This window comes from Hyaena hyaena, unplaced genomic scaffold, assembly GCF_003009895.1.
Source record: "Hyaena hyaena isolate Hyena2069 unplaced genomic scaffold, ASM300989v1 scaffold_424, whole genome shotgun sequence".
In the NCBI taxonomy this organism is placed as follows: Eukaryota; Metazoa; Chordata; class Mammalia; order Carnivora; family Hyaenidae; genus Hyaena; species Hyaena hyaena.
The window spans coordinates 748,570-762,975 of NW_024081054.1; the positions used below are offsets into that span (position 1 = coordinate 748,570).

At 34.6% G+C, this 14,406-nt stretch overlaps 1 pseudogene; it reads left to right on the plus strand.

The window, feature by feature from the left end:
* The first annotated feature begins 13,964 nt into the window (after positions 1-13,964).
* LOC120245502 lies at positions 13,965-14,055 on the plus strand (annotated as a pseudogene).
* The last annotated feature ends 351 nt before the right edge of the window (positions 14,056-14,406 follow it).

Consider the following 14,406-nt stretch of genomic DNA (forward strand, 5'->3'; position numbering starts at 1 on the left):
TTATTGAATCAAAATTATAGTATTATGACATTTAATGCATGGAAAGGAATTTGCATATTTATTTCAAAATTAACTTATACCATCGAATAGCATTCAAAAGGACTTTACATATTTCATTGGGCAAGATCTAGTGCCTGGAATATTCGAAACAATTCACTCAAGTAAATTTTTAAATAAATTTTTGAATGAAATACAAGGGAATCAATGAACCATTTCCCCACGAAAAATTTTGATTATGTCATAACTATAATGGTCTGTAGAGATTAAATATTTTAAAACTTCTTGATGGATTAAATTTGTAAGCTCTTCATGAGATGATTACCTTTTGATTTTTGTCTCTTAGATAATTAAAAACAATATTCATCCTCTTTGACTTTAAGGATTAAGAATTTGGTAATCAGAATATGTGTGAATGTATACTAGGTTCAAAGCTTGCCTGGTCTTTTTAAATGCCCCATTTTTCATATCAGAATCTTAAAAAGTGAGTGATATAAGTCTCCTTATAAACATATCATTGAAATATCCTAAGACACTTGCGATCTTTAACCTCAAGAATGTCAGAAGGCTCCAGTAACTTTTTTGTCCTCTGGCTCTCTACTTACATAACACAATGCCATACATTTGCTGTGTTTTCTCAAGTGTCCCCAAGCCATCTCTTTCCCTTCCCTTCCCTTCCCTTCCTTTATTTTTCCTTTTTTCCTCCTTGAGTTTCCTGGAATCTGTGTCCCTGGCTTATAAAAACATATCTCAAAGATTTTCTTTTTTATTTATTTATTTATTTATTTATTTATTTATTTATTTTACAAATAGTTTATTGTCAAATTAGTTTCCACATAACAGTGCTCATCCCCACAAGTGCCCTCCTCCATGCCCATCCCCCCTCCCCCATCCATCAGTCCTCAGTTTTTGTCAGCATTCAAGAGTCTCTCATGGTTTGCCTCTCTCCCTTTCCCCCACCATTTCCCCCCTTCTTCTCCCCCTTGGTCCTCTGTCAAGTTCCTCCTAATCCTCCTATACGTGCAAACGTATGATATTTGTCCTTCTCTGTCTGAGTTATTTCACTCAGCATAACACCCTCAAGGTCCATCCATGTTGCTACACATGGCCAGATTTCATTGTTTCTCAAAGATTTTCTAATAATATGCTACAGGAGTTCTTTTGAAGGGTTCTCAGTTTCTTTCTTAGTTCCTGGTTGGGAGTTGAAAAATGAAAAAAAGGTCACTGGAGACAGTGGACTGTACTGCATGATTGACCTGACTATTAAGTCTAGTACTATCTCTTTGTTTCCTGTTCTCTTTGAAAAGTTCTGGCTTAGAGCCACAGGTGATTCTTTTGCTTCATGCTTCCAGACCGGCTGACTAGCTGGCACCACACCCTAAGAAACAAGGAATTCTTCCCTTTGTAGGGTTTAGCTGTCATTGCTTGGGCATTTCATCCAGTAAGATAACTTCTCTGATTCCCATAAATACAATCTACTTTTAGAAGAACTGTACTTAGTGTGTTCAAGATGGTGACAACCATTTGACATCATATGCAGAGATTTCAAAATACAGAATACACATATCTTGTAACATAGTGGGAGGAAATATTAAGATATATAATATATGATCTTATTGTAATATTTCTAAATATAATAACATATATCCTTTCCTTTACTAATCCAATTTTAAGCGCATTTCCAAGGTCTGGTTATAATAAAGTACCTCTTCATTAATGTTTATTACTACTAGCTATAAGCTAGTGACATCAGTACTTCTGTTTGTTGAGTTTATATTTTAAAGCAATTTTAGAAGTCTAGGGTTATTTAGTTTTCTGTCTTGTTAACTGACTGAAAATTTCAAACATTGAAGTAAATAAACTAGAGAGTGATGGCACTTATTTGGATCTGTTCTTTGACATATATTTAAAGCATACAAATTGAAATTACTTTTATTACAAAGTGATGCATAACAGCATCAACATTTTTTTCATACTAAGCAATTTTTCAAGGCTCTATGAAATGTCTCTATGAAATTTCTCTGAAGCCATATTAGCCAAGATAGATCCAATCAAATTCCACAAGTCAAAAATAAGAATATAAGCATTCAGAAACTTGCAAAATTAGTGAAACTCACTTTTTTGAAAATTTCGTTTAATTTTTTTAACGTTTTGTTTATTTCTGAGAGAGAGACAGCATAAGTAGGGGAGGGTCAGAGGGAGGGAGACACAGAATCCGAAATAGACTCCAGGCTCCGAGCTAGCTGTCAGTACAGAGCCCAATGCAGGGTTCAAACCCACCAACCGATCATGACCTGAGCCGAAGTCGAACACTCAATGGAGTGAGCCACCCAGGCGCCTCTCTTTTCTGAAATTTAAAGGAAAAAAATAAGAAAAGAGGCACAGGATACCAGTTCCTTGAAATATGTGAAAAGCTTTGTTGTGGAGGAATGTTTTATTTTGAATGCCAAAGAGTAGACCAAGGAGTATTAAATAAAAATTACAGAAAATGACTTATATTTTGTTATGTGGGCTTTCAATAAGAGTTGCTGAGCAAGGGATCACTGCCTTGTGAGGTTGTGAGATCTTATCAGGGCCAGTCCTGAACCTTACTTAGGGAAAGCCATTGCACTGAGGGTTATAGTGAACAAGGTCAATTGTTTGCCCCTTTCTCCCCCAACTCCCCCCAAAAGCAGTGGCCACATCAAGAAGTTTAATTTGACATCCATCCCAAGATTATATCTTATCTGCTGTTTATTAAATTCTCTTCCCATCTGGCCTGAAATCCTCCTCTTTAAAAAAAAAAAAAAAAAAAAAAAAAAAAAAGCTAGAGTATAAGGACATTGTGTCCTGAAAACCCTCATTAAAATAAACATATGTAACCTAGGTATGCCCTTCTAGGGTTATCCAATTATCATATCAGAATATGCTGGGTTATCAGAACAACTTGTTGACATAAATAAAGGTGATTTTCAATGGGATTCTGCTGAATAAAGCAGCAGCAAGCACTAGGAATAAGAAATAAAACCATGGATGAGAACACAGAACTGGAGAGATGCTGTTAACAGAAAAAGTGGAAGACTGGCTAAAAGAGAAACAAACGTTCACATTTGCCTGTTTTCCCCAGGACATCAAAAGAGTCCTTGTTTATTAACTCCCACATGAATTCATTCTTTTATCAAATGTATGTTAAGCCTTGGAATGTGCCAGATACCCAACCAGGACCTGAGAAGGTACGCTCAGCATGATAGGAAACGCTACTGCTCATGAAGTGTTCATAGTCTACTAGGGAATTGCTAAAAGTATAATCTAAAGCAAAACAATGAGGCATTATCTAGAGAATCCAAATAAAAAGTTCTCATCAAATTCTTACAAAAGTGTAAAGACCAAAAACAAAATTATATAAATATTTAAAGTGCCCCATCTGGCTTTACCAAAAAAACAGGAAGAGAGATAACACTTTTCAATATTAAACTATATTGATTGATCTTAACAAGTAGTATCTGGAATATCAGTCATCAACTTTAATTTTGTGGCAACCCTTATTTACCTTTCTGTGTTATTTGCGTAGGTAATTTATTCCAAAAGCTAACAAATATTAAAAACTACATAAAATAATAAGTGTGGAATGAAAAGTGTCTCTCTCAGCTCTGCCCCATACTCATTCATTTCCTTGCTACCTCCCCTAAAAGTACACTGACCACTATTATTAACTATTCTTGTGTTTATGCAAATATTAGTATACAATTCGATACTTTTATGCAAAATATAGAGTAACATTCATGCTATTCTGTACTTAGTTTTTTTTTCTCCATGTAATGTCTCTTAGTAATCCTTCTATATTAACACATAGAGAACTTTCTAATTCATTTTTATAGCTGCATAATATTCAATTCTGTGACTGAACCACATTTATCTTAGCCCTACTTTGATAAACATCTATTTTATTTTCCATCATTTGTGATGACAAATAATGATCAATAAATAAAATTTTCATGCTTCATTTCTCAGGTGCAAAGGTATCTGTAGAATGACTTCTTACAAATAGAATTGTTTGATTAAAGTGGATATGTAAAGGTAGTTTTGATTAATTTTGCTAATATGACCTCCATAAAATTTGTACCATTTAGGCTCTTATATTTAGTATATAAGATTACCTCTTTATTTAACAGATTATATTGACACACTTTTGGATATTTGCCACTATAAAAGGTAAAAATGTTACCTAGATGTGATTTAGTTTGGATTCTTACATGGTCAAAACAGTTTTCAGACTCTTTATTCTGGAAGAATAAGAGTCTGGTTTAGGTATAAATAAAATCTTGGTTCACAGCTGTCTCCTTCAGTACCATGGAGGTTGCTTCTGTCTTCATTGTTTGAATTTCACTCTAGGGAAATAAGGCTCACCTTAGCTTTCCCCCTTGAAAAGATTCTGCCATTAAATTCCTTTATTTCACTCTGATGCATCTTGATGTTGAGCATTCCTGGGCAATTTTTTCTTATACTTCACCTGAAAACATAGTTTTTATATCCTGACTATATAGTCTTAACATCTTATTTTATTTTTCTTGAGATGTATTGCTTCAGCTTCAAATAGAATTTTATACCTTAAATACTTTTAATGAAATAGTATTTTTTCTGGCTTTCTTCTCTGGGTACCACACATGCACTTTTATGTTGGGCCTCCTGTGGGCATCTTCTATAATTATTATCTTTTTTAAAAAATTTAATGTTTATTTATTTTTTAGAGAGAGATGGAGTGTGAGTGGGGGAGGGGCAGAGAGACAGCGAGACACAGAATCCCAAGCAGACACCATGCTCTGAGCTGTCAGCATGGAGCCCAAGGACGGCAAGATCATTACCTGAGCCGAAGTTGAACGCTTAACTGACTGAGCCACCCAGGCGCCCCATAAATGTTTATTATTCATTTTGAGAGAGTTGGGAGCGGGGCAGAGATAAAGACGGAGAGAGAGAATCCCAAGTGACACTGGGTTCAATCCCACTACTATGAGATCATGACCTGAGATGAAATCAAGAGTTGGAGGCTTTAATCAGCTGAGTCACCCAGGCACCCCCTTCTATAACTATTTTCTTTTCTCTCTTTCTTACTGCTTTTCTTATTTCTACTCTTTTACCTGTATTGTGATTGTCCTTCCTGCTCCTAAATCATGCATTTTATTTTGATAATGATGTTGTTTATTTCTTCTCTTTCATTCTGATTTCAGCACTTTCGTTTCCTCTCATTCTGTTACCTCTCATCACTTTCCTGAGGCTTTTCAACTCTGCTGCTTGGTTTTCCTTCAAAGAAATGATCAAAGAGTCTTCATTCTTTTCTTAAAAGTTCTTGGTATAATGTTAGTTTATCATTTCCATCCGCTTTCTCAAAATAAGAAATTCTGGGTGCCCTTGTTTTGTCTTTTCAAAAATTCTGCATCTATTTTTCAAACTGCTTATTATATCTTGGCTTTGATGGCGTGCTTGCTACTTTTCGTATCCCCCTTCATTGAACAGTTTGCCTTTTCCTTGACTGGCCCCCTTTCAGAAGAATTCCATGGGGTGTATGGTAAGTAGGACACCAGGGTCACCTTGCAGGCTTCACAAAACAAAGCTCTTTTCCCTTTGATCTGTGAAGGAATCATCTTGCAAATGCAACTTTGTTAAACTCTGTATAGCTCTGCACCCTCTTTTCCTATTATTTAGTGCCCAGAGGCCTTTTCCTGTTGGCCCTCCTCACCCCAATTTCCACTTCTCTTACTGTCTACAAGAGATTCAGTATTTTCACTTCATGATGATGCCTTTACTTTCAGGAAATGTGTTTTACTGGTCTTGTCTGAGATCTGTCACCAATTGGCCCTTTCTCTACTGTCTATTTTTTTTGGTTCACTAAACTTCCTCCAGTTCCATTTTTTGCCCTATTTTAGATGTTTTTAGTAGGACTTGCTCTTATTTTAAAGCCTGTGAATTTTCTTCCTTCTAGTTTTTCTTAAAATAATTTTTTTTTTGTTCTTTTGAGTTCCTGGAAGGAGAGGAAATAGATGATAATTTACACAGCTATATTTTTTCTGGTGGTTATTCAATTTTTAAAAAAATACTCTGAAAGATTGGGGTGGGAGAAGCAATGGATTTTACTACTGGGTCTTAAGTCTTCAAAATGGTAGGAAGCACTATTTCAGATAACACGCCTTTTTTTTTTTTTTTTCTTTTTACAACTTTGTTATATCCTAATATAGAGGAACATAGTTCTGAGGAATTAAAAGCATTTTTTGACAGAGACTTTAAGTGAAAAACCAATAGTTTTCCTCAATAAAGTATTTGTTTTTCTTTACTACCATAAAATAGACAGATGCTATGAAAGCCAAATCTTAGCAAGTTTAATTGTTGATACTTTTAACTTGATTGCAATGTATTTTGAAAACTCATACAACTTGAAATTAAGTTTTCAACAAGAATCCACCATCCCTCTTCTTTTTTTTCTGTTTCACTAATTGCACCTGCAATCAACCAATTGCTTGCTCAAGAGGTTAATTAGTTACACCTGCATTTTTGCACCTGCAATTTTGGTGACCTTTTGAAGTTAATACACATGCTTGTATTCACATTTCTAATTCGCTAAGCTAACCAAATAGTAATTTTTTTGCTTTAACTGTTCAAAGACATTTTCAATGTTTCCAAGATAAATATGGAAACAGACAGGCAATAGAAAAGCTGACAGCGATTTAATAAAAAAGTTGTTTTTTTATTGTAAAATGAACAAATAATGACATTTTCCAAGGAAACAATACTTACAAATGAACAAAAGAAACAAAAGAAACATAGGGATCAATTTTTAAGTGTTAGATACAGCTATAATGTGGAAAGAAAGCTATTTAAAAAACAATAGCATAACTCATAAATCTTATAAACTGTCTGGTTTTTTGTCTTTACATGTGTTGTGGAAGGTTCAAAAGTTACATTGAAAAGATGCTCTTTAGGCAGCCTGAATGGTCACCTCCATAAGATAAATTAATTATTGGGGCTCCTGGACCCTTGAGATTTTTATCTTTAGCCAAATGATGTCTAAGTTCAGGTCCTGGTAATTTGAAATGAAGTCAAACAGACAAACCACTTAACCTGAGATGAAAATTAATGGTTAGAAATGAATTAACTCCTTAAATATTTAATTACTTATAGATATAAAAGTCAGTGGTCAGGATCAAAGGTAAATTTTTGACATACTATTGCTCAGCAGAGTTTTTCATGACTAAAATCTTTGATTTAATTTTAGGAAAAATTTATAAGAAAGTAAATTAAAAAAATAAGTTACATGGCAACTCTAGTTTGTTTTGAGGATACTTGAATTTTACAGTCTCTGTTCTATGTCAAATTGTTTTTAATGTGCTATTTAATAGATGCTAAAATCCCACCAGCACAAACCGAAGAAAACTTGTAGCTTGTTGAAACCTTGAGAACATTAGAAATACTAAACCAACTCAAATTGACCACAGTTGTATCGTCAACTGTGAGGCCGGATAGATTTGTTTGTACATTTCCTGTGTCTGTTACTCTCATTTATGAAGATGAATTTGCAAAGGAGAGAGGGGAAGATAGATTTATTACACATTGTTCTATTATCCTTCCTGTTTCAGGATTTGCCAGGTCTATGGCCCTTGACCAAGAATTGTGTTTTGCTATTGTTCAAGTTGAAGGAGCTCGTAAGAAATTGCCCCTGAGAAATGCAGTCCTGTGTTTGCTGTAAGGATGTTAGTGAAACCAGGATTCACTGGGTTACACATTATTCTTTTTATCAGCACTTTGGGGAAATGCCTCTGGATGTTTCCAGAGTAGTTGGGTTTCCTGTGAATCAGGAGTTCATTTTTGTCTTATGGATACTATGAATGTCTTCACTTGATAGATTTTCCTTTTCCTGTTGGTTGCCAAGAAGCTTAAAGCTAATATCATGGTCAACCTTTAAGAGATTAGTATGGTTGACATGCATTTTGTATTCATCATGTATTTCCCTGCATGTATTTTTCTCTTTGCTCTTTATTTTTTTTATTTATTTATGGAAAGTGGAGGGAGATAGCAATTTCTTCAAGAAAACAGGGATGTATTCAAAATTGAATATGCAAAGCCTTTATCTCCAATAGAACCTCAGTTTGAAAGAACTTGTATCTAAGAGCTATTAACTGTAATTTATTACCACTCTAACATTTTTTAACAGTTTCTAACATTTTTAAAGCCAAATGAAAAAAAATAGAAAGAATTAGGAAGTTAGGGTGAAGGGAGATGATATTTCTTTGTAAATATTATGCTATGCCCTGTAGAGTTAAATTGTGTGTGTTGTGTGTGTTTGTAGCCCTATGTGACAGGCATAATAGTCATGTACTTCCCGGCTAACAGAGCCTTGATTTTCTTCAGGCGTTGGGAGAAATGCCTTGATCTTGGAGAAAGTAGGCCTAAAACCTCTTCTATAGGGAGTGGTTACTACCTTTTATCATGAAAGAAATGAAGGAAAATTTGGCTAAGAGTCCTTGTGAAAAAGTAATTTCACAAAAAGGAAAACAGCATGAGAAATAATCTTCCTGCCATGGCTTTCAGTTTTCTTTAGAAGTAGGTCTTGATATCTGGAGCTGCAGCATCCCTCTTGTAATCATAAAGGAATAGATTTAAAACTAAAAGACCAAAAACCTGAGGATCAGAGAGAGTAGAATGAGGGAAAAGTCCTAGGTTCTTTTTGATATGACTGCATAGTTGAACTAGAACTATCAACATTTTCCCTCCAAATTTGTATAGACAAAGGTGAGGAAATGTTTGTAAGTCTAGTCAATCTCTCCTAGTGATTGATAGCAGACAGAAGAATAACCTCTACGTTCACAATGCGGAAGCTTATTAAAACTTCCTGTATGATTGGTAGTCAGACACTTTTCTTTCTATGTCTTTATTGTTAATTATCACAGAAGGTATCTGATTATCAAAAAACTTAAACCAGCAGGCAGTTATAGATACATTGGGTATCTTCCCAAAATTGAGGGGTTTTGTTTGTTTGTTTTTTGAGAGACACAAGCAGGTGAAAGGAGCAGAGAAAGAGAGAAGGCGGGGGGGAGGAGGGGGAGAGAGACTCAAGCAGACTCAAGTGCAGAGACCGATGTGAGGCTCAATTCCACAACTCTAGGATCCTGACCTGAGCCAAAATCAAGAGTCAGATGCTCAACCAACTGAGCCACCCAGGTGCTCCTCAAAATTGATGTTTTTATTGAAATATAACTGATATACAATATCCTATTAGTTTATCTATTAGTTTTAGGTGTACATCATTGTGATGTGTTGTACACATTGTACAACATTTGTATACACTAAGAAATGATTCCCAGGACAAGTCTTGTTACCATGTATCCCAAAATTAATATTTTGGATGTGGATATACTTAGTGTTTTGAGGTAGACTTACCCAGTTTAAATTTGTTTGAAACACACAATGGGAGGCCATTTTTCATTTAACACACATTATAATTTAGTGCTTCCAAAAGAAAACCTGGCATTTATTGCAGTAACCCTGGATTAGAAATGGGACGGTATGTACAGAAACCAGAAAAGAGAAACCTATAGAAAATATATCTACAGAAATGAAAGGGAGAGTAAATTTGTGAAATCCAGAAACAGTACAAACAGTGAAAGCTATCCTTAAAGCAAGGGTTGACTCATGTCTTAGCATTATATAGTCTATTGTACCAATCTTATTATAGTTCCTTTTAGTTAAATACATTAGTACAACAATGTATATTCCATATAGATCACATCTGTGTTTTTGTCTAGCATACATTTGTATATTCACCTATGCCCCAAATTCTGTTCTTCTAATGCTTCAGAGATTTTAGAATTAAAGTCAAATGTTATAATTTGAGTATTCATGCAATACAAAATTTTACCATTGTACATATCATCCAAACTGTTTTCAGCAACCATTTTCATTTCTGCTCCTCAATTAATGTTAATCACAGTGATTATGCTAATCTAGGTTGTATACAGTATACAAGAAATAACAAGGGGAACCATTTTAGACTAAACAGCCAAAACAAGATCCACAGTAGACACAAATACTTGAATTGTAAATAATTTGAATTAGGTCATATGCTGAATAAACAGCAAACCTATTTAAATATTGAAGAACAGACAGAATTTTCTATTTAGAATGGTGCACCATAGTATTTACTTCTTGATATTTATGCTTTCCCATTGATTCTGTTCTTACATACTTTCACATTATTCTGAATAGTATGTCTATCTAAAGAAACATGATAAAAGTTTTGTCTAACCTGAAGTTCAAGTGGATTTCTATCAAAATTCTTGTCTGGACTCTTCATAATATAACACAGGATGATGGTGCACACCACACACATCACCTTTGGGAGGCTAAAATGTTGTCCCTCTACCAGTGCTTGGTAACAAAAGGCAGCTGTGAAAAAAACTGGAGTGTGAAGAAAACGTGTTTCCTAATATACACATATCAAAATATTCTCCCACGTTTAGAACTAATTGGAAAAAGCTAATGAAACTTCTACATTAAAAAAAAGACGTTATTATATATTAGAATTGATATTATCCAATCTGTTCCCACACCACTGTTAACCTTCATAAACCCATTTGGCTGTTACATGACATCTACATAGATCAGGATCTGTAGGCTGATTACAAAGGAGTGTTTCCTTCCACAATAATATAGCGTGGCAAAACAAACAAATAAATGCTTACTTTTATTTCAAATTTTGAAAATTTGTACATTATGGACCTTTGCATTAACTTTGATTTAATAATTTGGTTACAATATTATAGTATAAAATGCAAATAATAAAGATTTATAAATTTATAATATGCAAATATATGATATACACTTATAAACTATAAATTAATGTTATATTTATTTTTTATATTATAGCTATAATGCATCTGTATTATTTATTCTGGTTACCAAATGTTTTGGAGCTCCTTAAACTTTTTGCCTAAAGTAAGTGCTCCACTCACTTCAACTACTCCCCGTACTACTTTTTATGAAAATGTTCTTATTTTACATATCAAGATTCAAAGAGAAGTATGGACATGCTCAGTAGACGTTTTCTGTAAAGCTTATACTTGAGGACACATCGTGGTCTTTCTTTTGGAGAACTGCAGAACACAAAATCCTAACAGCGTGCCTCCATTAATTCGGTTACGCATCCGACTTTTGCTTTCAGCCCGGGTCATGATCTCATGGTTTGTGAGCTTAAACCCCATGTCAGGCTCTGTGCTGACAGTGTGGAACCTTCTTGGTATTCTCTCTCTCTCTTTCTCTGTGTGTGTGTGTGTGTGTGTGTGTGTGTGTGTGTGTGTACCCCTCCCCCATTCATGCTTGCTCTCTCTTTCTCAAAAATAAATAAATGAATGAACTTTAAAAACATTTAAAAAAGAAAAGAAATCATAAGAAGCAATTATCTGCTCTAAAGATTTTCTTAGATGGAATAAGACTCAAGGGGGAAGAAAATTGCCTTATTTTCATGAGTTTAGAAACATCATGCAGATGAAGGTGTAGCGCTATTTCATAAGTCCTCATTTATAAAAAGCTCAGACTTTTTGAATAACGTAGGGGAGATTTGGCTACCAAAGAGTGAAGATTTAAGCAAATGTATTAGAACTATGACATCCAATATGCGTTGTCTTCTTTATAATGGTCATGATATTTATTGACTCATCCCAGTGAAGTACTTATCAACATTTTCAAATTTATTCCTGTGACTTGCTCTCAGAACTAGATTATGAGCCATAGGAATGAAGCAAGTCTTGTTAATTTAGAGGCACAACACATTTTATCTTAAAATAATTTTGTCAATTTTAAGTGCCTAACACTTACATGAGATGAATTTCTACTATTACTAGAAACCAAGTCTACTTGCTAAGAATGGTCACCTGCCAAGATTAATTGAATTTAAATGATTTGAGCAAACTTCAAAGGATAATCCAAAAAGAGAAATTAGAAAATATCTTAATATATATGGATTTTGAAATAAGAAAACAAGTGCTAGTTCACACTTGTTTATAAATATGCTTGCCAAAATCTAAGTTGAATTAATTTATCATCATACCTTGCATATTACTTATAGCAGGTAACATCAGCAGGCTATAGATTAGTGGTTATGCTGGTGTTCTATAGTAAAATCATAAAGTCAAACACACACACACACACACACACACACACACACACACACACACACACATATGTGAGAGAGTCAATAATAGCCTTGAAAGTTCCCAAACGTTTCCTCTCATTAAGTTCAATTCAGTATGAAGCTGAAGATACAAGTTCCAACTTATTCCTTAGAATAAATTGTGGTTTCTTCAACTTGAACACTAAATGAGGTAGTTGGATTATATTCAGAAGCCATAATTTCCAAAATACTTATATCTAAATACTAGAAACCCACTCAGTATGGTGATTAGTTCACACTGTGGAACATATGTGATGTGAACTGAGGCCAAGTAATGGAAAAGCGATTTTCCATTCTAGTTCTTCATGATAATTCTGGGACGTTTGTTTATTGAGTCAAATGTTGGGGAAAATATACTACACCATTTAAAATGATATTTTTCAGGGCAACTGGGTGACTCGGTCGGGTAAGCGTCCGACTTCAGCTCAAGTCATGATCTCATGGTCGTGAGTTCGAGCCCCATGTCAGGCTCTGTGCTGACAGCTGAGAGCCTGGAGCCTGCTTTGGGTTCTGTGTCTCCCTCTCTCTCTGCCTCTCCCCTGCTCACACTCTGTTTCTCTCTTTCACAAAAAAACAATAAACATTTTAAAAAAAAAGATATTTTTCTCTGGGATACCTGGGTGGATCAGTCAGTTGAACACCCAACTCTTGAATTTGGCTCAGGTCATGATCTCGCAGTTCCTGGGGTCCAGTCCTGTGTTGGGCTCTGTGCTGATGTGCAGAGTCTGCTTGGGAATCTCTCCTTCCCCCTCTCTGTGCCCTCCCCCCACTTGATCTCTCTCTCTCTCAAAATAAATAAATATTCTTTAAAATAAATAGATAAATAATCTTTAAAATAAATAAGCAAAACAATTTTGTCTCTATCTCGTGTGTATGTTTGTGTGTGTGTGTGTTCCATTTATAATTTAATTTTTTAAGTAAAAGGCAACTATGATGCAACTTGACTATATTTAACTGAAGATAGATGACTTTTTTAGAGATACATGATAATTATACTAGAATGTATTCCTTTTTAAAGAAGAAAGTGGTTATTTTGTTTGAATGGTTTTGTTTGTTTGTTTAGAGTGAGTATTCTTGGCCCATTCTAACAGGAGAAAAATTAAGCTAGGATTATTCATACATTTGTAGGTAAGAAAACCTGGATTCAAACAGCTGGTCTTGAAAACTTAGGTGAAACAGACTAATCCCTTAAAAAACACAATTTGCAAAAGAAGATACAGACAACTTAAACAGGCATATGCCTACTAAAGAAATTGAATCAACAATTAATAACCTTATCAAAGCAGAAAGAACAAGACCAGATGAGTTCACTGGTGAATACTATCCAACATTAAAGGATAAAATTTTGCCAATTCTCCACAATTTCTTTTAGAGGATAAAAGCAGAAGACATGTCTCTTAACTGATTCTGAGACCAACGTCACCCTAATACCAAAACCGTGTAATAAGAAGAGAAAACTACAGATCTTGTGTGAACATAGATGCAGAATCTTTAATAAAATATTAAACAATTGAATCCAACAATCTATAAAAACAATTATATACTATGACCAACTGGACCATCTGACTGTCATACGAAGCTTGTTCAACGTTCAACATCAGTTAATGTTATTTGTCACATCAACAACTAAAAGAGGCAAATTGCATGATCAAAGCACTAGGTGCAAAAAAAAAAAAAAGGATTTGACAAAATCTAATACCCATTCATGATAAATATTCTCAATAAGCTAGAAAAAGAAGGGATTTTCCTCAACTTGATAAAAAATATCTAGTTCTCGCTTCTGCAGTGTATATACTAAAATTGGAATGATTACATGGCCCCTGTGCAAGGATGGCACACAAATTCTTGAAGAGCTCCTTATTTTTTGGCCAACAGACACATGAAAAAATGCTCAACATCACTCATCATCAGGGAAATACAAAACAAAACCACAATGAGATATCACCTCACACCTGTCAGAATGGCTAAAGTGAACAACGCAGGAAACAATAGATGTCAGTGAGGATGCAGCGAATGGGGAGCACTTTTGCACTGCTGGTGGGAATGCAAACTGATGTAGCCACTCTTGAAAACAGTATGGAGGTTTTTCAAAGGAACAAAAATAGAGGTACCATATGACCCAGCAATTGCACTACTAGATATTTACCCAAAAGATACAAAAATGCTGTTTCAAAAAGACACATGCACCCCAAAGTTTATAGCAATGCTATCAATAA